We start from the raw sequence: 26,788 nt of genomic DNA on the forward strand, positions 1-26,788 counted from the left end.
ATAACATCTTTCGCTATATTACGAACTGCTGTCTTCATATGCGGTTTAGCCAACTCGAAACCTCTCCGGAAAAGAGGAACAGCTTTTCTGAAAAGACTTCGAAAAATACCGCCTAAACCGCAGCCGTACATGTATGCGCTGCCGTGAAAACCTGGTAATCCATTACCGGCTTGAGATTTAGAATATTGCGCATAGAGGCCCGGATCGCCATAATTTTTAACAGCGACCATTCTGCTTAGTTAATAAAATTCAGTTTTGCGGCGTCTGAAGTGTAGCTTCACGATCGCTTTCCCAAACTTAAATGCCATGTTCTCGTTTTGGTCGTTCTTTATCTCTATGGCTATCGTGTCAAAATGTGTTTTGCACAATGGTACGTAATTGGGCTTCTCGTATCGTATTGTGACAACCTCATTGTTATAACCCTTCATTTCAACAGTGCGAAGTAGCGGCACATAACTATCCCCGACCCGTTGGTGTTCGATGTCTGTGTACACGTACATCGTATATTGGCCGCCTTTGATGTCGGCGCATGGTTTAGAAATATTAGTTTTAGGTTGTAAACCCAGTATCCATGTCAGCTTAGAACCGGCGTGGATTTGATACAACAGTTTACTGTCGCATGTTACAACGCGTGCAAATGGATCATACGTTAGTCTTAATCCAACGTCCAGTTTCAGTTGTACAATTTCAGCGTTGATTACGTTCAGTAATGCTTCGATTGTTTCATAAAAACCGGGTTTAATGCACAAACTCCCGACTCTCGCCACCGGCTGGTCCGCCGTTCCATCCCATGATAATTGCAGTCTACAATCTTGTAAATCCAATGTATTCCACATATGCGGGTATTGTATCTCAGTAAGTGCTACTTCCCATTCGCCATTTAAGTCTATCGGTTTAGCCAACTTTGTCGTATAGTTAGAAATCTTATTTTGCGGGAAAGTAACAGCCGATGCGTTGCTGGGTAAGGTTATGTAGAACGCCTTGTAATCCATCGCTCGTCTTGTTTAGATACTGATGAGATTTATATGTCTTTTATCACCGATGCTGCGACCCAACTGTTAAATTTTGCGGGGTACCCGCGCCACTTGACTAACGCGTATTTACGGCCTCTGACCGTCTTATTTTTTAAAATCTTTTCCACTTTGTAAACTCTGTTATAGTTTTTTGGTATGCTTTGAAGCTCTTCGGGGTAAAAACTACCTGTTATAACTTCCCCGTACAGATCTGCCAACTTATAAAGCGGTTTAAGCCCTTTAGTGTTCACACTATGTACAACAAAAATCTCCTCAGAAAAGCTCTGTTCGTAACCTTTCTGAAATATGTCCTTATATTTAAAAATACGGACGTGGTCACCGATTCCTAAACAAACGGGGGCTTTCTTACTTCTAAAGTAATCACCGTAGGTCGTTTTGAAGACACTCAATGCGTTAGAGTCATTCACATCGTTTGGAGCGCACTTAATCGTTCTATGGTATGTGTAATTATAGCTGCGTATGAAGTCTTGTAAAATGTCTATATATCTGTAGGTATTCTTTGCCGTGAAATAGCGCCACATGCGTGTTTTTAAAGTCCTATTGAAGCGCTCTATAACAGCCGCTTTCACATCGTTATTGGTCGTGAAATGATTTATACCGTATTTTTCTAACACCTTTTTTAGGTTTCTGTTTAGAAACTCTTTACCATTATCGGTTTGTAGCTTCATCGGCACATCACCGCGCTGGAATATTTTTTCAAAAGCATTAGCGACCGTTGCTGCATTCTTAGCAGTCAGACTTTCACCCCACACCCACTTACTGAATATATCGATGATTGTTAATATGTATTTAACACCATCGTTGTATTTTGACAGATCTATCAGCGAGACCAAATCGCATTGCCACTGTTGGTTTATACCCGATACACAAATCATGTTCCTTTTACAGTTTTTTCTTGCTGGCTTGTGCAGCGTGTAGGCGTCTTGTTCTTGTAACCACTTTCTTACGTCGGATCTTTTAAATTTATTTTTAACCGACCCATAATATTTATCAATGCCGCTAAAACTGCCTGGTTTTAACACTGTGTAATATGCATCTTTCATCCGCTTGATTTGACGCACTGCGTTGCGTGACATTCTGCGACTGGTGTTACGTGACACTCTTTTCAAAGTCATTATCTTTTAATACGGTTTAATATCGAACACTATAAATTTTATATAAAATTTATATAAAGCAATATCAAACACTATCATTTAATATTAAAGGGGGTGGAGCCTAGGAGAAAGGGGGTGTTGCCACCTGTCAGTTTGACAGAAAGGTTGTCTTTATCTACTCAAATCTACCGTCTTGATCAGAAGAAACTTTAATGAGTTCAGAAGGTATAGATCTTCTGATTAGAATAACCACTCCCCGTGATTTAGAGGTAAATGAGGCACTAGCTACCATTTTCCATCCCAGCATTTGCAGCTTTAACATTTCTGCAGGAATTAAGTGGGCTTCCTGGATAAAAACTATGTCCAATTTTAACTTATTACAGTATACTAGGACTTTCCTCCGTTTTGCTGGGGAATTAAATCCTCCTACATTGAAGGAGCCTATTTTAATCTCAGACATATTGCACAACAATAGAGGAGTATACAAGTACCCTGATGTTTGAAAACCGTAGATTGGTAAAATAAGGAAAATCTAAGGGAGAGGGCAGAGGGATGACACAGCAGGGAGAGGAATAAACAAAGACAAAGGTATAATAAACATTGCATCATGAACGCGGAGCATATCTCCATCCATGCCCGGCCGGAGTTAGAGAGAAATCCTCATTGTAATCCACAAGGTAGTAAAGGGGAAGGATACATTAGGGGATTTACCCAAGATGAGATGACAGAGATCAAGGGGTGAACAAATGCAGACTCTGAGTGAGTTATCCTATGGGAAAGCAGGGAAGGCGAATCTTGTATATATTAGGTGGAGTCAGTGATATCTTGATCAGGGTAGGGCCCTTAGGCACATAGAAAATCATCAGCATTGGCAGGTGACATGAAAACATAGTGTCTGTCTTTTTCAAACAGGCGCAACTTGGCTGGGTAGATTAGAGCAAATTTTCTCTTGTCAGCTGTTAGACGGGTACATATAGGTGAGAAAGCTCTACGGGCTTTTGTTAATTCAGCCGAGTAATCTTGAAATAGCCGTTAAGGTCTTGCCCTCCCATTTAAGGATGGGTTGATTTCTGGAGGCTCTGCATATTTCCAGCTTGTGGGTATAGCATAGGCATTTAAAGATGGTGACTCTAGGGCGTGAGTCATTTGGACGTGGCGGAGGTCGTATTCGGTGAACTCTTTCTATTATCATATCTTTACAGAGCTCTTGTATATCAAGTAATTGTGGTAATGTGTGGTTGACAAAATGCTCCAGCGAGGGTCCTTTCAGTGATTCAGGTAGGCCAACAATTCTAATATTGTTTCGCCGTGAGTGATTTTCAATTTCCTCCATTTTATTAATTATTGAATAATTTCTTTTTCAAGCCGTTTTACTTCGCCTTGCAAATCATCCAAGTTTTGCGCTATAGAGCCGATTCTGTTTTCAGCTGTGGAGACACGTGTGTTTAATTGGTGTAGTTGAGCAGTGATGTCACTTACCGCCTTAGTGAGCAGCGGTCCCATAGTGAAGGTAATGACATCAGCTAGATCCCCATATAGAAGCGTGCTGTCCCGGGGTCGATGGAGGGAGGCAGGGTCAGTGTCCTGTATGTCTGTCACTGACTTTTTAGAAGCCTGGAGAGGCAGCGTACATCTCCGTGTCCGGCGCCATTACAGGACCTGCTCCTCTCTTCACCTACAGCAGCGTATGCTGCTGCGAGCGAGGCAGCTGCGAGGAGGTGATATATTTATCCATCCTGGGTAGGCTGTAGCAGCAGAGGATAAGGGTGTGGAGGAATGGAGGCTAAAATCACCTTGATAAGGGTCTGTTAAGCCAGGCACAGAACGGAGCTGTGAGGCTAAGCTGCTCACTCCATGCACCCGGAAACGGAAGTCTGAAAAATCCCTTCTTAGTGGGTGCCTACATCACAAAACAGAGCTGCTGTCCAAATTTCAAGTTCCTAGTCCTCATGGTTCCGGAGATTCCGTGATGAGTCAGTAAGTGGTATTTGTATTTTTTCACCCCTTTGGTGGTGGACTTTTGAAAAATCCCTTCTTAGTGGGTGCCTACGTCACAAAACAAAGCTACTGTCCAAATTTCAAGTATCTAGTCCTCATGGTTCATGATTTCGTGATGAGTCAGTCAGTGGTATTTGGCTTTTATATATGTACATAAAGTATAGATAGATATAGAAAATGTGGGAAGGGGCACCATAGCATGGGCTTTCTCTGGAATCAATTTTGTCATGCCTCTTCCCCACGAGGGTATGAGCCTTATGTCTCTACTGGAAAAATGGAGGGGGCACCAAAAAGTCTAGTTACGGCTTCCGACGGAGGTTATGTAGGAGGGAAGGTAAGTGGGCAGAAGGGTTTTAGGAACGGTGAGAGGGAAAGTGGGCAGGTCTAAGGGGGTGTTGGAGGAAAGGTGGGTAGGACAAACTGTAGGAGTAAAGGAGTGTCAGGATTAAGTAATAAAAGTAACGTGGGAGGGTTTTAGCGATGCAGAAAGTGAGTGTAACAAGGAGAAAAAGTGGACAGGAGGAAATTAGAGATTAAGTGTTGGAGAATGGATGAATGAATCCCAGAAGGAAAAACGAGTTTTATGGTAAGAACTTACCTTTGTTAAAACTCTTTCTGCGAGGTACACTGGGCTCCACAAGGATTGGATTATGGGGTGTAGAGTAGGATCTTGATCCGAGGCACCAACAGGCTCAAAGCTTTGACTGTTCACAGAATGCACAACGCCCCCTCCTTTATAACCCCGCCTCCCTGCACAGGAGCTCAGTTTTTAGTTAACCAGCCCAATGCAGTAGCAGGAAAAGAGACGAGAACAGTTAGTAGCCACATACACCACACTCTCACGACAAGAGAAGTGTCAGCGGCTAATGCCATACCAACCCAAAGAAGATAAGTGCGTCAGGGTGGGCGCCTTGTGGAGCCCAGTGTACCTCGCAGAAAGAGTTTTAACAAAGGTGAGTTCTTACCATAAAACTCGTTTTTTGCTGCGGGGTACACTGGGCTCCACAAGGATTGGACAATGGGGATGTCCTAAAGCAGTTCCTTATGGGAGGGGACGCACTGTAGCGGGCACAAGAACCCGGCGTCCAAAGGAAGCATCCTGGGAAGCGGCAGTATCGAAGGCATAGAACCTTATGAACGTGTTCCCTGAGGACCACGTAGTCACCTTGCGCAATTGATCAAGGGTCGCACCACATTGGGCCGCCCAAGAAGGTCCAACAGACCGAGTAGAATGGGCCATGATGTGAGCAGGAGCTGACAGACCAGCCCTCACATAAGCATGTGCAATCACCATTCTAATCCATCTGGCCAGGGTCTGCTTGTGAGCAGGCCAGCCACGTTTGTGAAATCCAAACAAAACAAAGAGAGAATCAGATTTTCGAATAGAAGCAGTTCTCTTTACATAGATACGGAGAGCTCGTACCACATCCAAAGACCTCTCTTTGGGAGACAAATCAGGAGAGACAAAGGCCGGAACCACAATCTCCTGATTAAGGTGGAACAAAGAAACCACTTTAGGTAAATATCCAGGACGAGTCCTAAGAACCGCCCGGTCACGGTGAAAAATCAGATATGGGGAACTACAAGACAAGGCACCCAGATCCGACACTCTTCTAGCAGAGGCAATAGCCAGCAAGAACACCACCTTAAGGGAAAGCCACTTAAGGTCGGCTGAACCAAGGGGTTCAAATGGAGGCTCCTGCAATGCCTCCAAAACCACCGACAAGTACCAAGGAGCCACAGGCGGGACATAGGGAGGTTGGATACGCAACACACCCTGAATGAAAGTATGAACATCAGGCAAAGTCGCAATTTTTCTCTGAAACCACACCGACAAGGCAGAAATATGAACCTTGAGGGAGGTCAGACGCAGGCCTAAATCTAGGCCTTGCTGCAGAAAAGCCAAAAGCTTGGCTGTACTAAACTTGGAAGCTTCATAATTGTTAGATGCGCACCAAACAAAGTAGGAATGCCAGACCCTATGATAAATCCGAGCAGAAGCCGGTTTCCGAGCCCGCAACATAGTTTTAATGACCTCTTCAGAAAAACCCTTAGCCCTCAAGACGGAAGCTTCAAGAGCCACGCCGTCAAAGATAGCCGGGCTAGGTCCTGGTCAACACAGGGGCCCTGAACGAGGAGGTCTGGGCGTTGTGTAAGTAGAAGTGGACAGTCCGACGATAGGCCTTGCAGGTCTGAGAACCAGTGCCGTCTGGGCCACGCCGGAGCTATGAGAAGCAGATTTCCTCTTTCTTGCTTTAACTTCCGAATTACCCTGGGCAGGAGTGACACCGGAGGGCACACGTACGGCAGCCTAAACCTCCACTGCACCGCCAGCGCATCCACGAATGCTGCTTGAGGATCCCTTGTCCTTGCTCCGAAGACCAGAACCTTGTGATTGTGTCGAGACGCCATCAGATCTACATCTGGAAGACCCCACTTTTCCACTAGGAGTTGAAACACTTCTGGATGGAGGCCCCACTCGCCGGCATGCATGTCCTGACGACTGAGAAAGTCCGCTTCCCTATTCAGGACTCCCAAAATGAATATTGCCGATATGGCCGGTAGATGGCGTCCACCCAACGTAGAATCCGTGAGACTCCCTTCATTGCCAAACGGCTTCGAGTGCCGCCTTGATGATTTATGTAAGCCACTGTGATGGCATTGTCCGACTGTACTTGAACAGGACGGTTCTGAATTAAATGCTGGGCCAGGTTCAACGCATTGAAGACCGTCCGCAATTCCAGAATGTTGATCAAGAGGAAAGATTCCTCCTTGGTCCACCGACCCTGAAGGGAGTGTTGCTCCATCACCGCTCCCCAACCTCTTAGACTGGCATCTGTTGTCAACAGGACCCAGTTGGATATCCAGAAGGGACGACCCCTGCACAATTGTTGGTCCCGGAGCCACCAAAGTAGCGACAGACGGACCTCCGGAGTCAATGAGATCATTTGAGATCTGATCCGGTGAGGCAGGCCGTCCCACTTTGCTAGAATTAGCCTCTGGAGGGGGCGAGCATGGAATTGAGCATACTCCACCATGTCGAAAGCTGATACCATGAGGCCCAGCACCTGCATTGCCGAATGTATCGACACTTGCGGACGAGAAAGGAAGCAACGAATCCTATTCCGAAGCTTCAGGACTTTCTCCTGAGACAAGAACAACCACTGGTTGTGAGTGTCCAATAGCGCTCCCAGGTGCACCATGCTCTGAGCAGGGACCAGGAAGGATTTCTTCCAGTTGATGAGCCACCCGTGGGCTTATAGAAACCGGACCGTCATATCCAGATGACATAGGAGAAGTTCTGGGGAATTTGCCAGGATTACCAAGTCTTCCAGATACGGCAGTATCCTGACCCCATGACGGCGGAGTACCACCGTCATCACCGCCATTACTTTGGTGAAGACTCACGGAGCCGTTGTTAAACCAAAAGGTAACGCCCGAAACTGGTAATGGAGGTTGCCAATAGCAAACCTCAGGTATTGCTGATGTGATGCTGCTATAGGAATATGCAGGTAAGCATCCTGTATGTCCAAGGAGACCATGTAGTCCCCAGGTTCCAAGGCCAGAACTATAGAACGAAGGGTTTCCATACGGAACTTGGAAACCTTCACAAACCTGTTCAATGCCTTGAGGTTGAGAATGGGCCGGGAGGACCCATTCGGTTTCGGGACTAGAAACCGCGGAGAATAGTACCCCCGGCCCCTCTGAGCAAGAGGCACCTGTACTACAACTCCTGTATCCAGGAGGGTCTGTACCACCGAATGCAGAGTGTTTGCCTTTGTCTGGTCCGACGGGACGTCTGTCTGGCAAAATCGATGAGGGGGTCGGTTTTTGAAGGCTATGGCGTGACCTCGAGTGACGACTTCCCGTACCCAGGCATCTGAAGTGGTTTTCAAAGATTCCTGGGTATACCCTAGAAGCCGGCCCCCCACCCTGGGATCCCCGCCCCGTCATGCTGCAGGCTTATCGGTCTTGGAAGCTGGCCGACGGGCAGCCCAGGCTCTTTTGGGCTTTGGCTTACCAGGTTTGGAAGTGTGGGCCTGCTTGTGGTACGCCTGACCTTTTGCTTTACCTGAAGGATGAAAGGGGCGAAAGGACGTACCTTTAGCCTTCGACACAGACGGAACGGTATTTGGCAGACAGGCAGTTTTGGCAGTAGCCAAGTCAGCCACTATCTTATTTAAGTCCTCCCCAAACAGAATATCTCCCTTGAAAGGGAGTACCTCCAGGGTTTTTCTAGAGACCAGATCCACAGACCAGGCTCTCAGCCACAATATCCGGCGAGCCAGGACTGATGTAGTAGAGGCCTTGGCTGCTAGGATACCTGCATCAGCAGCCGCTTCTTTAATATATCGAGAAGCTGTGACAATATATGACAAGCATTGTCTAGCATGGTCAGAGGAGATTTCAGCTTCTAACTCCAAGGCCCATGCTTCAATAGCCTCGGCAGCCCATGTAGCTGCAATAGTGGGCCTTTGTGCAGCACCCGTGAGGGTGTAAATGGCTTTTAGACAACCCTCCACACGTTTATCCGTAGGCTCATTTAGAGACGTGACGGTAGTGACAGGTAGAGCTGAGGAAACCACCATCCTAGCCACATGTGAGTACACTGGAGTAGGCGTTTCACAATTCTTAGACAGCTCTGGAGCCAGCATCTTCTTTTGAGGCACAAACTTCGTACCCGGGTTTTCCCAGGGTTCCTGACGTATATCCACTAGGTGGTCAGAGTGAGGTAAAACTTGTTTAACCACTTTCTGACGCTTGAACCTATCTGGTTTCTTAGGAGGGACGGATGGCTCGGGATCATCCGTAATCTGTAGAATTAATTTAATAGCCTCCAAAAGATCAGGAACATCCACATGTGAACTACAGATGTATCCACCGTTATCTTGAGTAGTTTTCTGTGTCTAGTCACAACATGATTTATTAGCATAAACCCTTCAGCTATTGTTCTCAACTGCAATACAATACAGAGAACAATACAGCAGGGGATTAAGTCATTACAGCAGGGGATTAAGGGGTACATTTACTAAGCAGTGCTAAGAGCAGAGAAGTGAGCCTGTGGAGAAGTGCCCATGGCAACCAATCAGCACTGAAGTAACATCTATAATTTGCATACTATAAAATGATACAGAGCTGCTGATTGGTTGATGGGAAAATATCTCCACAGGCTCACTTCTCCGCTCTTATCACTGCTTAGTAAATGTACCCCTAAGTCTGACTGGCCAGTCACTGTTAATCCTATTAACCATCAAGATAAATGTGGATACATCTGTACCCTCCCCATCAGCCGTATCTGAGTCAGAACCTGTGGGGTGTCAGTGACAGCAGCAGACGAGGTGTCAGTGACAGCAGTGGATTGTGAGGAGATAAGCGCTCGCTTAGAGGACCCCTTGGACTTAGGCGAGCGTCGGTCAGACTTTTTAGTAGTCAAGAACTGGTTCAACTTCTTTAATTGAGCAGATAAATCGTCCGCCCACGTACCGGCATTGGGGGTCCCATAGGGGGTGTTAGTTTATGAACTAGCGTATGCAGAAGCGTGGAAAAAGTGGCCCACGGTAGGTCAGAATGTGCCTCCGTTGCCACAGTCCCACTGGGGGGCAAGGAGCCCCCAGAAGCAGAGCCCACAGCTGCTATATTCTCCTCACATGGGTCTGTGGCTTCAGCAACACCTGTAGTGTGTTCAGCCCCAGAACCGTTACCCTCAGAAGCAGACATGATATAACTTGCAGTATGAGGTAACACAGTACAATTATGAGCAGCACTATACCTCTAAACCCAAACCCCTGCGCAGTGTAGTCAGAACCAGCAGAGATAAAGGAGAGATATGGTGACTAAATCACAGAGAAAAATATGTAATACAGTATATCTTTGTGAAAATCCTATATTAGATAAAACCTGACGCACCAAGCCCCCTCAGGTTATAGAATATAGGGATAGCAAGTTGAGTGAAAGACACGAAATGGACAACACTCAGCTATCAAATGCACACACAGAAAGTCACAGTTTGTACAATGCAGAGGTTATTACTGACAATAATACTGCACTGGACTAGCTTTCTTATACATATAGCTATGCAGTCAATAGATATAACACTACACAGTAAGAACTGGATGTATATCACAGGGTAATTGTATTATAAAACCCTGACTAAATGCACTCTTTCTTAACTATCACTGTCTAAAAAGGCAGGTAGAATACTTAAGTGTCATGTAAAGGCACAGCGCTGACAACCAGGCGGCTTTACATAGGAGGATTTGCCCAAGCAGTCCCAGGAACAGTGAGCTGAGGGATAATGGCGCCGCAGACACTGACAGGGAGTGAGGGAAAGACAGAAATGCAGCTCCAGGGCGGGAACACTTGCTGGAAATGGTGCCCTGGGGCTGGGGGAGGGGCTTCAGGTCTAAGCCTTATCCCCCTGCTGGCAAAACCACCGGGTACTGTGGGCGATATAACAACCGGTTTAGAGAGAAAACCTGACCTGCGCCCATGCCCTGGCGATCTAGTGGGATCGTGTTGTGTGTGGAACCGCACTAGTCAAGCAATTTTCTTAGAGTACCACATTAAATTACAATAAAAATACCAATATGCATACAGTTATCAAGTAAATCTTAAACTGCTAATGATTGGCGGTGCTCCCAGGAATTTTGTAGGTTATAATACAATTGGAAAAAGCAAGAGAAAAAGACAAAAAACCCTGGTTTGGGAGCACTCATTTGTTATGATAGGAATAGTATATATAATATTAAAACATAACCTTTAATTAAACCTTGAATAAAAAGACTTTTGGTCAAAAAATTGGGACTCGTGTGTAGTATTATCTGTTTGTGTAAATCTTATTTAACCTTTTTAGCAAATGAGGTATAAGTTAATTAAGAAGGTGAAAATATCAGAGGGATGGTGAAGGATACCAAATGGTTTCTTAGGATCCAGGGTATCCAAAAGATCTCTGTGCATGCCTGACTTTGAGGATATCTGGGTTAGAACAATGTAGGCTTTGTCAGAATAGAGCTCAAGAGGAATGTGGGAAGGATGGAGCAAGAAATGCAATGAGGCTTCCCTTAGTGAGAAGGGGGGCGGGGGGGGGGGGGTTGGGACAGAGGCCCACTGCACCTGGTATTCTCAGGAGGTTTCCCGTCCTAGTACTGACCAGGCCATGCCTGCTTAGCTTCCGAGATCGGACAGCATCGGGCGTATTCAGGGTAGTATGGCAGTGGGCCAATGATGGGGGGAAAAAGAAGGAAGAAACACTTCTTTTTTCTGTACTCTAATAAAACGGTACCATGATGGTCTGAAATGGTTTTTCCAGATAAGAGAGTGTATGGGGGTTAGTGGGATGAGGGCAAGTTTTTTCCTTTAAAATGGCCCACTGCACCTGGTATTCTCAGGAGGTTCCCCTTCATAATACTGACCAGGCCATACCTGCTTAGCTTCCGAGATCGGACAAGATCGGGCGTATTCAGGGTAGTATGGCCGTGGGCCTTTCATAAAGGAGAAGGAGAGGTCACACTCTGCTTACTGTACTTTGCATAGATCAAGACTGAAATGGTCCGAAATGGTATTTCCAGAAAGGAGTGTGCGTGCAGAAAAAAAAAAATTTTGACAGAAAAAGAAGGGGGGGGGGGGGAGGAATCAATACAGAAGGGAGGTGTTGATTGTATATGTCTCCAAATGGGAGAGCTAATAATAATAAATAATCATAGAGAACACCCCCAAAAAAATTCAAAGACTCGCTGTGTGATGTTGTGGAAGATATACTGACAAATATTATTACTATATAGTGTGATCACTGAAAAGGTATATATAAGATTAGATGGCTGAAATATGCTCTTCAGATGCAGGGTTGCTTGCTTACTAGGGGAGACCCACAGGGTAGATAAAGAGCTCAAGGCTGGCTCACAAAAAAATTTTTAGAATACAAAAATGTGTACTGTTACCTGCTCCATAGAAACAGAAACCAATTAATGAATGAAAAAAGATATAGGTTTAGAGCTCAGGGCTGGCTCACAAAAGATACATTAAACCTTATTTCATCCTCTTGAGGACTGACATAGCATTGGAAAACAATAATTTACACTCAATTGCTGCTGATAATACAAAACATGCAAATACAAATATACATTAGTGTAAGGGATAAATAGCATAAATGTGATTGATATCCATTGGGGCATGAGCGGGGAGGTAATGAGGTATAGACTGTAAATAGTCCTATACTACAAACAGTGCTCCTGTTGCTATACAATAATGCCGCTGGAGCGAGTTGTCTTGGGGGAGAGTGGATGCTCAAGTCCTGGTGGTTAGGTACATTACCACAGCAGCAATGTGTGCGCCCAGTGTTATCCAGGAATCCCCCGGCGTTCGCCCACTAGCAGTGATGAGCGCGGCCGCCCGCTTCTGGACTGGGCGTGGCCGCGATGATGTCACCGAAGGACGTCTCTCGACGTACGTTTCACCTAGATAGGCTTGGTCACGAGAGGCTCTATGTTCTCTATGATTATTTATTATTATTAGATCTCCCATTTGGAGAATCGCGTCATCATAGTCACGCCCCCTGCTGTAAAATGCCGGTTATAGCGGCATTACAGAGCGGGGCGTGGCTTAAGCAGTGTCCCGCTGTAACCCCGCCCTCGTTCTGCATCTGCCCCTCCTCCGCCACACCCCGTTATGCCTCCTCCTCTCATCATTGTTCAGCCCAGCCCCTCCACTGAGCCGTCCTGGCAGCTCTCTCCCGGAGAGAGCTGCCAAAAAGTAGGTAAGTATGCATTGCAGGCAGTTTTCTGAATTCCCCTGAATACAGTCATTGCAGGCAGTTTTCTGAATTCCCCTGAGTACAGTCATTGCAGGCAGTTTTCTGAATTCCCCTGAGTACAATCATTGCAGGCAGTTTTCTGAATTCCCCTGAGTACAATCATTGCAGGCAGTTTTCTGAATTCCCCTGAGTACAGTCATTGCAGGCAGTTTTCTGAATTCCCCTGAGTACAGTCATTGCAGGCAGTTTTCTGAATTCCCCTGAGTACAATCATTGCAGGCAGTTTTCTGAATTCCCGAGTACAGTCATTGCAGGCAATTTCCCTCTGTTTGCTTGCATCGTAAAGCCCAAAGAGTGTACAGGGAATACTATAGCATTAAATTGCAGATTCATTATACCCCTTCCACACCACACAAATAACCCGGTATCAACCCGCTATATTAGCGGGTCAACACAGATTGCTGTGCGGGGTGAAAGGGGTAACGTGATTTGGGAATTCAACCCGGGAATAAAGAAGGGTTATTCCCGGGTCAGGTGCAGTGTGAACAGGATACAGGGTCGATGCAACCTGGGACCCGTTCACAGCATAGGCAGAGGTGGCGTGGAGATGATCTCATCTCCTAGCGCCACCTCTGTCCCCACCACCTGCCCGCCAAGGCCAATGTGAAATGGTCCAATGCCAATTCGCACCCAGCAAGGACCAGTTTCCAATTCCCGGGTGCGACCCGGCATTGCAGTGTGAAAGCAGCATTACACACATTTATGTAACATATAATTCCCAATAAGCAATTTCTTCTTCAAATAATTTTTTCTACTTAGCAAATAATATGCGTAATAGAATTCAAAACATCCCATGTAAATAGAATAGAAGGATAGCGTGCTGTGCTTGAAAGTGTTTTGAGCAGCTTAGTTAATAATGTCAAAGATGGATGTCTGGTTCAGCCTAAGCTGATAACAAGCGCTAAATGTGTTTCTATATTGTGCAGAAGGATATAATGAATATGGACACAAATGCAAATGATAGAAAAAATAAAAGTAAAGAAAAAGTAAAGAAAAAAATAAATAGATGAAAATAATTTTTATTTATTTTTTTTATTTCTATTTCCATTTCATTCTCTTCATAATTTTTTTCTCTATTTTTGTTTATAAAAAGAAGAACAATGCAGTGAATGGAACTTGCTCAGAAAGGTAGACATGCGTTTGCTACTCAATAACGAAAGTTCAGTTTCCAGCAGTGGCGTGCGATGAGGTGAGTGGCTGGTGAGGCACTACAGCCATAATGTCCGCCAGATCCTGCCGATGACCCCTACCGCCGCCGAGCCAATGCCCGCTACTGCTTCTGAGCCGATGCCTGCTGCCACCGCCAATGGCTTACAAACTTGCCCACCATCAACTGACCCAGCCCTCTGCCACTAATTTGCATCTCAGTCTGATGCCGCCAATGCCCGCTGCCTGCCTGCTCATCATACTTGTGATATATTGTACATTTTTATAGAAAAAAAATAAAAATTAGTGTTTGGAACTGGGAAGGGAGTGGGAGGAGGACATGAATGCAATTTTGTTGTCCAAGGCTTCCATTAACTTAATAGAGAAGGGTCTGAATGGGTTAAAAAAATTTAAAAAAAATGCGTGAGGTCCCCCCTCCTAAGTATAACCAGCATCGGGCTCTTTGAGCCGGTCCTGGTTGTTTAAATACTGGGAAAAAATTGGACAGGGCTTCCCCGTATTTAGACAACCAGCACTGGGCTCTTAGACCAGTCCTGGTTCCAAAAATATGGGGGACAAAAGATGTAGAGGTCCCCCGTATTTTTTAAAATCAGCACTGGGCTTCACTAGCCAGGGACATAATGCCACAGCCAGGAGACACATTTATGTAGGTCCCTGCGGCTGTGGCATTACCTCCGCAACTTGTCACCCCTGGCCGGGCTTCCCTGGAGGAGTGGGGACCCCTTAAATCAAGTGGTCCCTCCCCCCCTCCAGGCACCCAAGGGTGAAGCCCGAGGCTGTCCCCAGCACCCCTGGGCGGTGGGTGCCGGGCTGATAGCCATAAGTGTGTAAAAAAATATTGTTTTTTGTTGTGGAACTACAAGGCCCAGCAAGCCTCCCCCCGCTTGCTGGTACTTGGAGAACATCAAGTACCAGCATGCAGGGAAATAACGGGCCCGCTGGTACCTGTAGTTCTACAACAACAAAAAATACCCAAATAAAAACACAACACACACACCGTGAAAGTAAAAATTTATTAAAACACACTTACACACTCATACATACTTACCTACATCCCTCACCGGTCACGTCCACTTGTCCATGTAGAATCCAATAGGTGGTTCCTGTAAAAATGAGAGAGATTACTTACCTACATCCCACGCCGATCACGTCCACTTGTCCAGTAGAATCCAATAGGGGTACCTGTAAAAATGAAAATTATACTTACAAGAGAAGTAATCCACAGGAGGAGAGAGAGAGAGAGAGAGAGAGAGAGAGAGAGAGATGAATGAATATTATGCACTCGCTGACGTGGGAAGACGTTAGCACAGACAGGGGAGAGTGCTGCTGCTGGCTGGGAGGGTGGAGTAGGCGCCCCCAATAGTTGTGAGCCCAGTAGCTGTGCCCCCAGTAGTTGTGACCCCTGTAGCTGTGCCCCTTGTAGCTGTGCACCTTGTAGCAGTACCCTGAGTAGTTGTGCCGCCAGTCGCTGTGGCCCCTGTAGCTTTGCCCCATTGCTGTGCCCCCAGTCGCTGTGCCTCCTGTAGCTTTGCTGTGCCTCCTGTAGCTTTGCGCCTGTAGCTTTGCCCCCAGTTGCTGTGCCCCTTGTAGCAGTGCCCCGAGTAGTTGTGACCCCAGTCGCTGTGCCCCTTGTGGCTGTGCCCCCAGTAGTTGTGACCCCTGTAATTGTGCCCCCAGTAGCTGTGCCCCCAGTAGTTGTGACCCCTGTAATTGTGCCCCCAGTAGCTGTGACTCCTGTAATTGTGCCCCTTGTAGCTGTGCCCCCAGTTGCAGTGGCCCATGTAGCTATGCTCCTTGTAGCTGTGCCCCTTGTAGTTGTGCCCCCAGTTGCTGTGCCCCTTGTAGTTGTGCCCCCAGTTGCTGTGCCCCTTGTAGTTGTGCCCCAAACACAAACACATAAAAAAAATACACACACATACTTACCGCTCCTGCTGCGCTGTCCTTCGTCTCCGTCCGCCGGCTCCTCTCTACTATGGGAGAGACGTCATGACTCATGACGTCTCTCCCATAGTAGTGCCACTCTGACACTAGGGGTCAATTATGACCTCTAGTGTCAGTCAGCGGCGCCGGCTGCAGCAGGCGCCAACACAGCCCACTGCGCCTGCTGCAGTCGGGAAGGGGGCTCGCTACTGATTGGACAGCGGATCCAGCACTCGATCCGCTGGGCCAATCACATCATCGGGGCTGAATGCACGCCCCTGTCATTGAGACACCAGTAAAGGTGCCGCTTCCCCATGCATTTTCAATGGGCTTTCACAGCCCATTGCTGCACCCTGCCCCTTGCCCGCCCCCCGCTGCCTGGACTTTAATGTTAGCAGCGGGAGGCACCTCTCCCGCTGCCTCCCAGCCAAACATTTTCACGGGGGGGGGGACATTATTAAAATAATAAATGAAGATATTTATCACAGACTCTGTTATAAATATCTTCTTTTTATTATTTTAATCATTATGACAGGGGAGGCACTGCCTCCCCTGACTGCACGTCCCTGGTTTCCAGCCATATCCGGTTTTAACAATAAAGTTTTACTATAAAAAGGGACAAAGCAGAAGCTGTGTTCATACTTAAAGAAGCGTCCTTGGTGACGTGAAACGCGTTGATTATACCAGCAGTCACAGAGAGCCACGCCGAAATCAGCATCGTGAAAGAAGGAAGCCGTGCGCCACTACCGGAAGTTCCACTCCGTCGTGCCCGGCAAGCCAGCATTGCTAAGATCGGAAAACTATTCATAGGGTAAGATAGGGAAAGTCTTACCTCACGCCACAGTGGTTAATCCTCTGAGAGACTGTACTGCTTTATCAACACCACCGCTAAAAAGAGCTAAGCTTTATTTTATTATAATTTCATTTTTATCCATTTATTTTTTTCTTTACTTTTATTTTTTCTATCATTTTCACTTGTGTCCATATTCATTATACCCTTCTGCACAATATAGAAACACATTTAGCGTTCATTATCAGTTTAAGTTGAACCAAACATCCCATTTAAATAGAATAGGAATAGAATATCGATTAATGGGATCTTAAAAATCATCAATTGTATACTGGTGAAATTAATTTATTGTACAGACAAAAGAATATTTTTCAGCATCAATAAAGGTCAGCTACTTAAATACTAATAAAAAAAATGATTAAAGAGAAAATATGCTAACACTAGCACCCACTGTGTTTATATGCTAGCCAAATAATGCAATTGAAACACACCAAAACAGTTTACACATACATACAAAATATAATGAGGCGGCCTCCGTGGTCTGTATACCTATTCAGTGTAGAAAAAGCTCAGAAATTACTAAAAGACAAGGGACAGAGGGGCTCATTTATAAATAATCGCTATTACAGTGAGATCTGGGCATGATATTACAATTGCAATATGCGATTATACTGCTGGAATGCACGAATGAAAATATGCAGGGACAGGGCTCTGAAAAGAGACTGTCCTTGCAATGTGTTAATTCCTGTGTTGGGACTCCAGCGCATGCACAGTCTGCTGTCCACAAGTGCACAGCGATCATTGCTAAGGAGGAACCAACTTCCAGCTAAGTTTGATAAGTGTAGCCAGAGTCGTAACTAGATTTTTTGGCGCCCTGTGCCAGAAATAGGATTGATGCCCCCCCCCACCAGCCCCCATTTTTCCAAAAGGGACATAAGGTGCATGCCTCACGGGGAAGAAGAATGACAAAACTGATCCCAGAGAACGCCCATGCTTTGATGCCCCTTACCACATTTTGGTTTATATATACAGATCTATCTATCTATATTATACACACATTTATAGAAAACTGCAACAAAATGGATTTGAACACAAATCCTCTTAATACCACATTCATGCACTTAACTTAAGAGGTTGCTGTTATTCACTTTATTAAACATCACATTTCAATATACTGCCATACCCAGGATTCAAACCTATAACCTGTTTTATTCCAGTCAAATACCCATTTTTTCCCCACAAAGTACAAGGTAAGCTTCAAATAGAATTCTCTAGCTTAGAATTCTCTAGCTTTCTATGCAAGAGCAGATAGCGCAATGAATAGAGTGTCGGACTTCAACGGGTCCGAATCCTGGGTATGTCAGCAATTTGAAATGTAATAAAGGACTGTGTGACTGAATAACAAAGAGCTTTCAAGTTAAGTTCATGAATGTTGTATATGTATTAGCGATGGAAAGGGTGGGGGTAGGAGACAGTGGCGATCAGGAGTTGCTTGGCTTTTAAAAGGTGGGAAGCTGCAAGTAAAAGTAATGAAACAGATAATTGACAAGTGCCGCCAACAGCACCCTCTACCCTGCAGCGCTGTGTGTTGTGGCACACTCTGCACACACCTAGTTACGGACCTGAGTATAGCCCATATGCTACAGCAGCATAAATCCAATTTAAACTGGTGTTAGCTGCGGGGATCACATTGTGGTACCCCTTATACACTTTACATTGCACAGTTGTGTCCCTTATTCATGTTAAAACATTGAAGCACCACTTATTCATGTTACATCACACAGTACTGCCCCTTATTCATATTACATAACACAGTAGTACCCCTTATTTACGTTACATCACACAACAGTGCCCCTTATTCACATTATATAACACAGTAGCATCCCTAGTTCACATTATATAACAGTAGTGCTTCTTATTCATGTTACATTACACAGTACTGCCCCTTATTCACATTACATAACACAGTAGTGCCCCTTATTCACATTATATAACACAGTAGTGCCCCTTATTCATGTTACATCACACAATAGTGCCCCTTATTCACATTACATAACACAGTAGTGCCCCTTATTCACATTATATAACACAGTAGTGCCCCTTATTCATGTTACATCACACATTAGTGCCCCTAATTCACATTACATAACACAGTAGTAGCCCTTATTCACATTATATAACACAGTAGTGGCCTTTATTCACATTACGCCACACAGTAGTGGCCCTTGTTCATGTTACATCACACAGTAGTGGCCCTTATTCACATTACGCCACACAGAATTATCCTTTATTGACAAAAAAAAAAAACGCTACTCCTGCTTATAGTTTAGGCATAGGCAGAGGGGTGACATTAGAATTTAACTATTAAATTACAGAACAATAAATTATTGTTATACAATAGTTAAATTCTGATACCCCCTCTCCCCTCTGGTTAAACCTGATTTACCAGCAGGACTAGTGATTAACCCTTTATCATATTCTTTAGTCAACTGAGGACAAATAATTTTATAAAATATTTTTTTTAACCGTTGAAGGAATATGCATTGTGCAAATGTTAGGCACACCCTTTCAACTTCTGTATCTCACGTGAACTATTTAAAATCATGGGAGTAATTTCAAGTTGATCGCAGCAGGAATTTTGTTAGCAGTTGGGCAAAACCATGTGCACTGCAGGGGAGGCAGATATAACATGTGCAGAAAGAGTTAGATTTGGGTGGGTTATTTTGTTTCTGTGCAGGGTAAATACTGGCTGCTTTATTTTTACATTGCAAATTAGATTGCAGATTGAACACACCACACCCAAATCTAACTCTCTCTGCACATGTTATATCTGCCTCCCCTGCAGTGCACATGGTTTTGCCCAACTGCTAACAAAATTCCTGCTGCGATCAACCTGGAATTACGCCCCATATTTCAAAATATTTTCTATTAAAGGCATTGTGATTTAGAGCTGAGCATGGGTAAACATAGAATTTCAAGTGCTGTACTGTCAGCTGAAGGACCAGGATAACCTCAGACAAAGGTATGAGCTGATTCACTTTTGGAAAAGAAAAAAAAAAGTTGTCAGCCACTAACTGACCAAGGTCATCTAACATTTCTTTTTAAATAAGGAGATTTATGGTAAGAACTTACCTTTGTTAAATCTCTTTCTGTGAGGTACACTGGATTCCACCGGGAATTACATCGGGGTGTAGAGTTGGATCTTGATCCGAGGCACCAACAGGCTAAAAGCTTTGACTGTTCCCAGGATGCATAGCGCCGTCTCCTCTATATCCCTGCCTCCAGGCACTGGAGCTCAGATTTGTTAACCAGTCCAATGCAGTAGCAGGTAAGAGAGACAGTCAGTAGCCACATACACTAACATTCTCACGACAGGAGACGGTACCAGCGCTTAATGCCATACAAACCCAAAGAAGCTAAGTGCGTCAGGGTGGGCGCCCTGTGGAATCCAGTGTACCTCGGAGAAAGAGATTTAACAATGGTAAGTTCTTACCATAAATCTCCTTTTCTGCAGCGGGGTACACTGTGATTCCACAGGGTATTACATCGGGGATGTCCTTAAGCAGTTCCTCATGGGAGGGGATGCACTGTAGCGGGCACAAGAACCCGGCATCCAAAGGAGGCATCCTAGGAGGCGGAAGTATCGAAGGCATAGTACCTTATGAACGTGTGCACTGAGGACCACGTAGCCGCCTTGCACAATTGTTCAAGGGTTCAAGGGTCGCACCCCGGCGGGCCACCCAAGAAGGTCCAACAGACCGAGTAGAATGAGCTTTGATGGTAGCAGGAGCTTGAAGTCCAGCCTGTACATAAGCATGTGCAATCACCATTCTAATCCATCTGGCCAAGGTCTGTGTATTAGCAGGCCAGCCAGGTTTTCGAAAACCAAAAAGAACAAAGAGAGAATTAGATCTCCTAAACGAAGCTGATCTCTTCAAATAAATACGGAGAGACCGTACCACATCCAAAGAGCGCTCTTTGGAGGATAAACCTGGAGAGGTTAAGGCCGGAACCACAATCTCTTGGTTAAGGGGGAAAGATGACACCACCTTAGACAGATAACCAGGGCGTGTTCTAAGAACTGCCCGGTCACAGTGAAAAATCAGAAAAGGTGACCGACAGCATAAGGCACCCAAATCTGAAACCCGTCTAGCAGAAGCAATAGCCAGCAAAAACAAGACCTTAAGAGTAAGCCACTTAAGGTCCACAAACTCAAGAGGTTCGAATGGAGACTCTTGGAGGGCATCCAGGACAACCAACAAATCCCAAGGAGCCACAGGAGGAACATAGGGAGGTTGAATCCGTAAAACACCCTGACTGAATGTATGAACATCAGGCAGAGTCGCAATTTTTCTCTGAAACCATATTGACAAGGCAGAAATATGAACCTTGAGGGAGGCCAGACCAAGGCCTAAGTCCAGGCCCTGTTGCAGAAAAGCCAAAAGTTTGTCAGTACTGAACTTGAATGCATCATAATTCTTAGCAGCACACCATGTGAAGTAGGAATTCCAGACCATATAATAAATTTGAGCAGAAGCCGGTTTATGGGCCTTCAACATAGTTTGAATGACCGCCTCAGAAAACCCTTTGGCCATCAGTACTGAAGCCTCAAGAGCCACGCCATCAAAGCCAGCCAGGCCAGAACCTGGTAGATACAAGGGCCCTGAACGAGGAGGTCTGGGCGCTGCGGAAGTAGAAGAGGACGCTCTATCGACAGACCCTGCAGATCTGAAAAACAATGCCATCTGGGCCACGCCGGAGCGATTGGAAGTAGTATTCCTCCTTCTTGCTTGAACTTCCGTATAACCCTGGGCAGGAGTGACACCAGAGGGAACACGTACCGCAGCCGAAAGTTCCATGGAATTGCCAGTGCATCCAAGAATGCTGCTTGAGGATCCCTTGTCCTTGCTCTGAAGACCGGAACCTTGTGATTGTGTCGAGACACCATCAGGTCTACGTCTGGTAGGCCCCACTTGTCCACGAGGAGTTGAAAGACTTCCGGATGAAGGCTCCACTCTCCCCACTTTCCGGTTGAGGACTCCCGGAATGAACACTGCCGATTTGGCTGGCAGATGGCGTTCCGCCCATTGAAGTATCCTTGACACTTCCCACATTGCCATGCGGCTTCGAGTGCCACCTTGATGATTTATGTACACCACTGTGGTGGCGTTGTCTGACTGTACTTGAACAGGCCTGTTCTGTACCAGAGGCAGGGCTAGTGTCAATGCATTGAACACTGCCCGCAATTCCAGAATGTTTATCGGAAGGAAAGATTCCTCCCTGGTCCACCGACCCTGGGGCGCGGTGTTGCTCCAACACCGCGCCCCAACCCCGCAGACTGGCATCCTTCGTCAGAAGGACCCAGTTGGAGATCCAGAAAGGACGACCCCTGCTCAATTGCTGGTCCTGTAGCCACCAGGTCAGAGACAGGCGAACCTCCGGAGTCAAGGAGAATATGTGAGTCCTGATCCAGTGAGGCAGGCCATCACATTTGGAAAGAATTAACCTCTGGAGAGGGCGAGAGTGAAATTGAGTGAACTCTACCATGTCAAAAGCCGACACCATGAGGCCCAGTACTTGCATCGCCGAGTGTATCGACACAAGTGGGCGGGAAAGGAAGTGTCTTATTTTGTCCTGAAGTTTCAGGATCTTCTCCGGAGATAAAAACAACCGCTAGTTGTGGGTATCCAACAATGCCCCTAGGTGCACCATGCTCTGAGCAGGGATCAGGGAGGATTTCTTCCAGTTGATGAGCCACCCATGGGCTTGTAGGAATTGGACCGTCAGTTCCAGATGAAGGAGAACCTCTGGGGAGTTCGCCAGGATCAACAAGTCGTCCAGATACGGCAGGATCCTGATGCCCTGACGGCGGAGTTGAGCCGTCATGACTGCCATGACCTTGGTGAAAATTTGTGTAGCCGTGGTCAGAGCAAAAAGCAAGGCCTGGAATTGAAAGTAGGTTGCCAATAGCAAACCTCAGGTATTGCTGTTGCGACACGGCAATAGGAATATGCAGGTAAGCATCCTGTATGTCCAGGGATACCATATAGTCCTTGGGCTCCAAAGCCAGAACATTAGAGCAAAGCGTTTCCAACGGAAAATGTTCAAAGACTTGAGGTTGAGAATGGGCCGAGAGGACCCATTCGGTTTCGGGACTAGATACAGCGTTGAATAGTACCCCCTGCCTCTCTGAGCCAGAGGCACCGGCATTATCACTCCTGCATCCAGGAGAGATTGTACCACCAAATGGAGAGTTTTTGCTTTTACCTTATCCGAAGGGATGTTTGTTGAGCAAAACTGGCGAGGGGGACGTTTCTTGAAAGAGATGGCGTATCCGTGAGTGACAACTTCCCTTCCCCATGCATCCGAAGTCTGTAACCACACCTGGGCAAACCGTAGAAGTCGGCCTCCCACTCTGGGAACTCCCAGGGGGAGACCCGCCCCATCATGCAGCAGGCTTGTCTGTTTTGGAAGCAGGCCGACGGGCAGCCCAGGCACGTTTAGGTTTGGGCTTAGTGGATTTGGAAGTGCGAGCCTGTTTCGTGTACGCCTGACCCTTTGCTTTACCTGGAGGTTGAAAGGAATGAAAAGAAGTACTCTTAGCCTTCAGAGCCGAAGGAGTAGTACTAGGCAGACATGCAGTCTTAGCTGATGCCAAGTCAGCAACAATCTTGTTGAGATCTTCCCCAAAAAGTATGTTTCTCTTAAAAGGGATCACCCCCACGGTCTTTTTAGAGTCCAGGTCTACAGACCAGGACCGCAACCAGAGAATCCGGTGAGCCAGAATAGACGTAGTAGACGCTTTGGCCGTCAGGACACCTGCATCAGATGCCGCCTCCTGAATATAATGAGAGGCTGTAATAATATATGAAAGACATTGTCTAGCATTATCAGGAAAATCAGACGGTAGTTCCACTTCAACTTCCTGAACCCAGGCTTCAATAGCTTTTGCCGCCCAAGAAGCCGCAATAGTGGGCCTATGCACAGCTCCTGCAAGAGTGTAAATTGACTTCAAGCAACCCTCCACACGCTTATCCGTCGGTTCTTTCAGTGAGATGACAGTAGTGACAGGCAGAGCAGAGGACACCACCAGACGCGTGACTTGTGAGTCTACCGGCGGTGGTGTTTCCCAACTTTTACTTAACTCTGCAGCGAGGGGATAACATGCTAGCATCTTTTTAGACAGGCATATGTCGACCAAGTGGTCAGAATGGGGTAAAACTAATTTAGTAACCCTCTGACGTTTAAACTTATCTGGCATCTTAGAGGTAGCTGGAGGCTCTTCATTATAATCAATTTGAAGAATCAGCCTGATAGCCTCTAAGAGGTCAGGAACATCCACTTGTGTCAGAGATTCCCCATCAGAAGCATCTGCATCAGTGTTTGAAGGGTCAGTGTAAGCGCCATCTTCATCGGATGAAGTATCCGAAACATGTGTGGATTGTGAGGAAGTAATGGCCCGCTTAGATGACCCCTTGGTCTTAGGCGGGCGAGGGTTAGGATTTTGCTTAGCCAGAGACTGATTTAATTGCTGTAACTGAGAGGACAGAGTATCTGCACATGGCGGATTAACTGCAGGGACAATATGTGGCTGTAATGGCACAGGAGGTCCCATAGGGGGCGCAAGTCTAGTTACTAGCATAGTCAGTAAATTAGAGAAAGCAGCCCAAGGTGGGACTTGATTTGCCCCCGTTGCTGCAGACTGACTGTGGGTTATAGAACCCCCAGTACCTGAACCCTCGGCTGCTATGTTTTCCTCCGGGTAATCCGTGGCGTCAGCACTGCCTGGTGCAGGATCAGCCATGGAGCTACCACCCTGTTTAGCAGACATTATTTGTAAGCGTAACCTCAGGGTGTAATAGAACAATTTAAGCAGACAAATTACCCTGTATAGTTTGACTGCAAGCAGAGCACACACAGAGGATTTAAGAGGTATGTGGTGACTGTAAAACACAGAGAAAAATACAAAATAAGTATATCCTGTGAAACACTATATTATATGAGAACCCTGATGCACTTAGCCCCCTTCAGGGTACAGAATATAGGGATAGCAATGTGTGTGAGATACACGGAATAGAGATCACACAACAGCTATAGGCACACACACAGTCACATGTACAATGCATAAATTATTACAAACAACAATAAAACTGCACTGCACTAGCAATACTAAGTACTGTACTACTAAGTAAAGCTATGTAGGTATATAGATATAACAATGCACAGTAAAGACTGGATGTATATCACAGGGTACTTGTTCTTAACTAACACTGTCTAAATGACATATAGAATACTTAAGTGTCCTGTAAATGCACAGCACTGATGATGCAGGCGGCTTTACAGAGGAGACATTGCCCAGCAGTCTCAGAATCAGCTCAGCATGTGTGTAACAGCGCCCAAACGCTGACAGAGAGTGAGGGAGAGAGAGAGAGATGCAGCTCCAGGGTCTGAACATTTGCAGTAAATGGCGCCTGGGGCTACAGGTCAGAGCCTTATCCCCTTGCTGGACTTTACCACTGGGTACTGCTGGGCCTATTAAAATGGATTTTTATGTAATCCGACCTGTACCCCTTGCCCTGGTGGTCTAGTGGGGTCCCTGTACGCCACAGTGTCCACGCCAGTGCGCACAGCCCGTCTCCTAGAGACCACGCCGGATCATGGTTTTCAGCGGGTCTCGCATGGGGGACCCCCTTACCTCTTCTATATGATGCGGCCACGCGATCCTGGAGAGCAGCAGCAAGTGTGTGTTCTCTGAAGAAAACCGGAGCCCTCCGCTGTAAGTACCCAGCAACCAGGGCGCGGGAGTATACAGCGCCGCTGGGGGAGGTGAGGGAGACGCAGCACGATATGTCAGTATGACATACAGCACTTTTAAGTGCCTGTGCTGCGGCCCTTGAAGTCTTCTATCTTCTAAAAAGCTCTTTTCAGGGCTGCCTAGCGCAGCCCTCCCTGTTAGCTGCCTGCACTGCAGGCACCAACTTACAAACTGAGTTCCAGTGCCTGGAGGCGGGGATATAGAGGAGGCGGCGCTATGCATCCTGGGAACAGTTATAGCTTTTAGCCTGTTGGTGCCTCGGATCAAGATCCAACTCTACACCCCAATGTAATTCCCTGTACCCCACTGCAGAAAATATATTTTTATTGAAGCAATGCATGTATCAATGGACAATGAACAAGGTACAACAGAATATTTGCATATTCACACTGAGGAAGGCCCAACAATGAAGGAATACAAAACACTGATTAAACATAGGTACTGCACTGACAGTTATATTGTCATCAAAAGTAAAAAAAAACATGGGCGTTAGTAGGCTAACAAAGATGACAAGACAAGAAAGTATAAAAGTTACAATTAAATCAGACTTGAACTTATAAAGTTAAATATTTAAATATATTATATGAGAACTCTGATGCACTTAGTACCTATGTTTATAAAGTTAGCATCTAGCTTACTGTAAATGCAACCACTTAAACTGCATATACTTAATATATACATATATATCATACTTGCCTACCTGACCCTCTCCATGAGGGAGAAAATGCTCTGTTCCTGGACTTTCCTGGTAATGTATGATTGCCATCACCTGTGGTGAGCTAGTTAATTGATAAGAAAGGCGTTTCACCACAGGTGATGGCAATCATACATTACCAGGAAAGTCCAGGAACAGAGCATTTTCTCCCTCATGGAGAGGGTCAGGTAGGCAAGAATGATATATATGTATGGAGATGGTACAACCAGCAGTGCGTATCATGTATCATGAATTTAGGAAGTTCCTAACAGCAGATCTGTCAGTAATTCTTTTCACGGCATGATCTCCCCTATTCAGTTAAAACAATAGGACTGTTTCCCACCTTGATCTCTTATTGTCTCTACCTCTGAACTTATCCATTAGGAGAATATTGTCCAGTTTTATGTAATTATAACACTTTTACATTTGAATTGTCACAAACCATTTCTCCCATAAAAACTGTCTCT

General features: G+C 45.9%; 2 pseudogenes; both read right to left on the reverse strand.

The window, feature by feature from the left end:
• Nucleotides 1–11,227: 11,227 nt before the first annotated feature.
• Nucleotides 11,228–11,345, reverse strand: LOC134936004 (5S ribosomal RNA; annotated as a pseudogene).
• Nucleotides 11,346–11,489: 144 nt separating this feature from the next.
• Nucleotides 11,490–11,607, reverse strand: LOC134936713 (5S ribosomal RNA; annotated as a pseudogene).
• Between the last annotated feature and the right edge of the window lie 15,181 nt (nucleotides 11,608–26,788).

Source organism: Pseudophryne corroboree, chromosome 1 (assembly GCF_028390025.1).
Source record: "Pseudophryne corroboree isolate aPseCor3 chromosome 1, aPseCor3.hap2, whole genome shotgun sequence".
In the NCBI taxonomy this organism is placed as follows: domain Eukaryota; kingdom Metazoa; phylum Chordata; class Amphibia; order Anura; family Myobatrachidae; genus Pseudophryne; species Pseudophryne corroboree.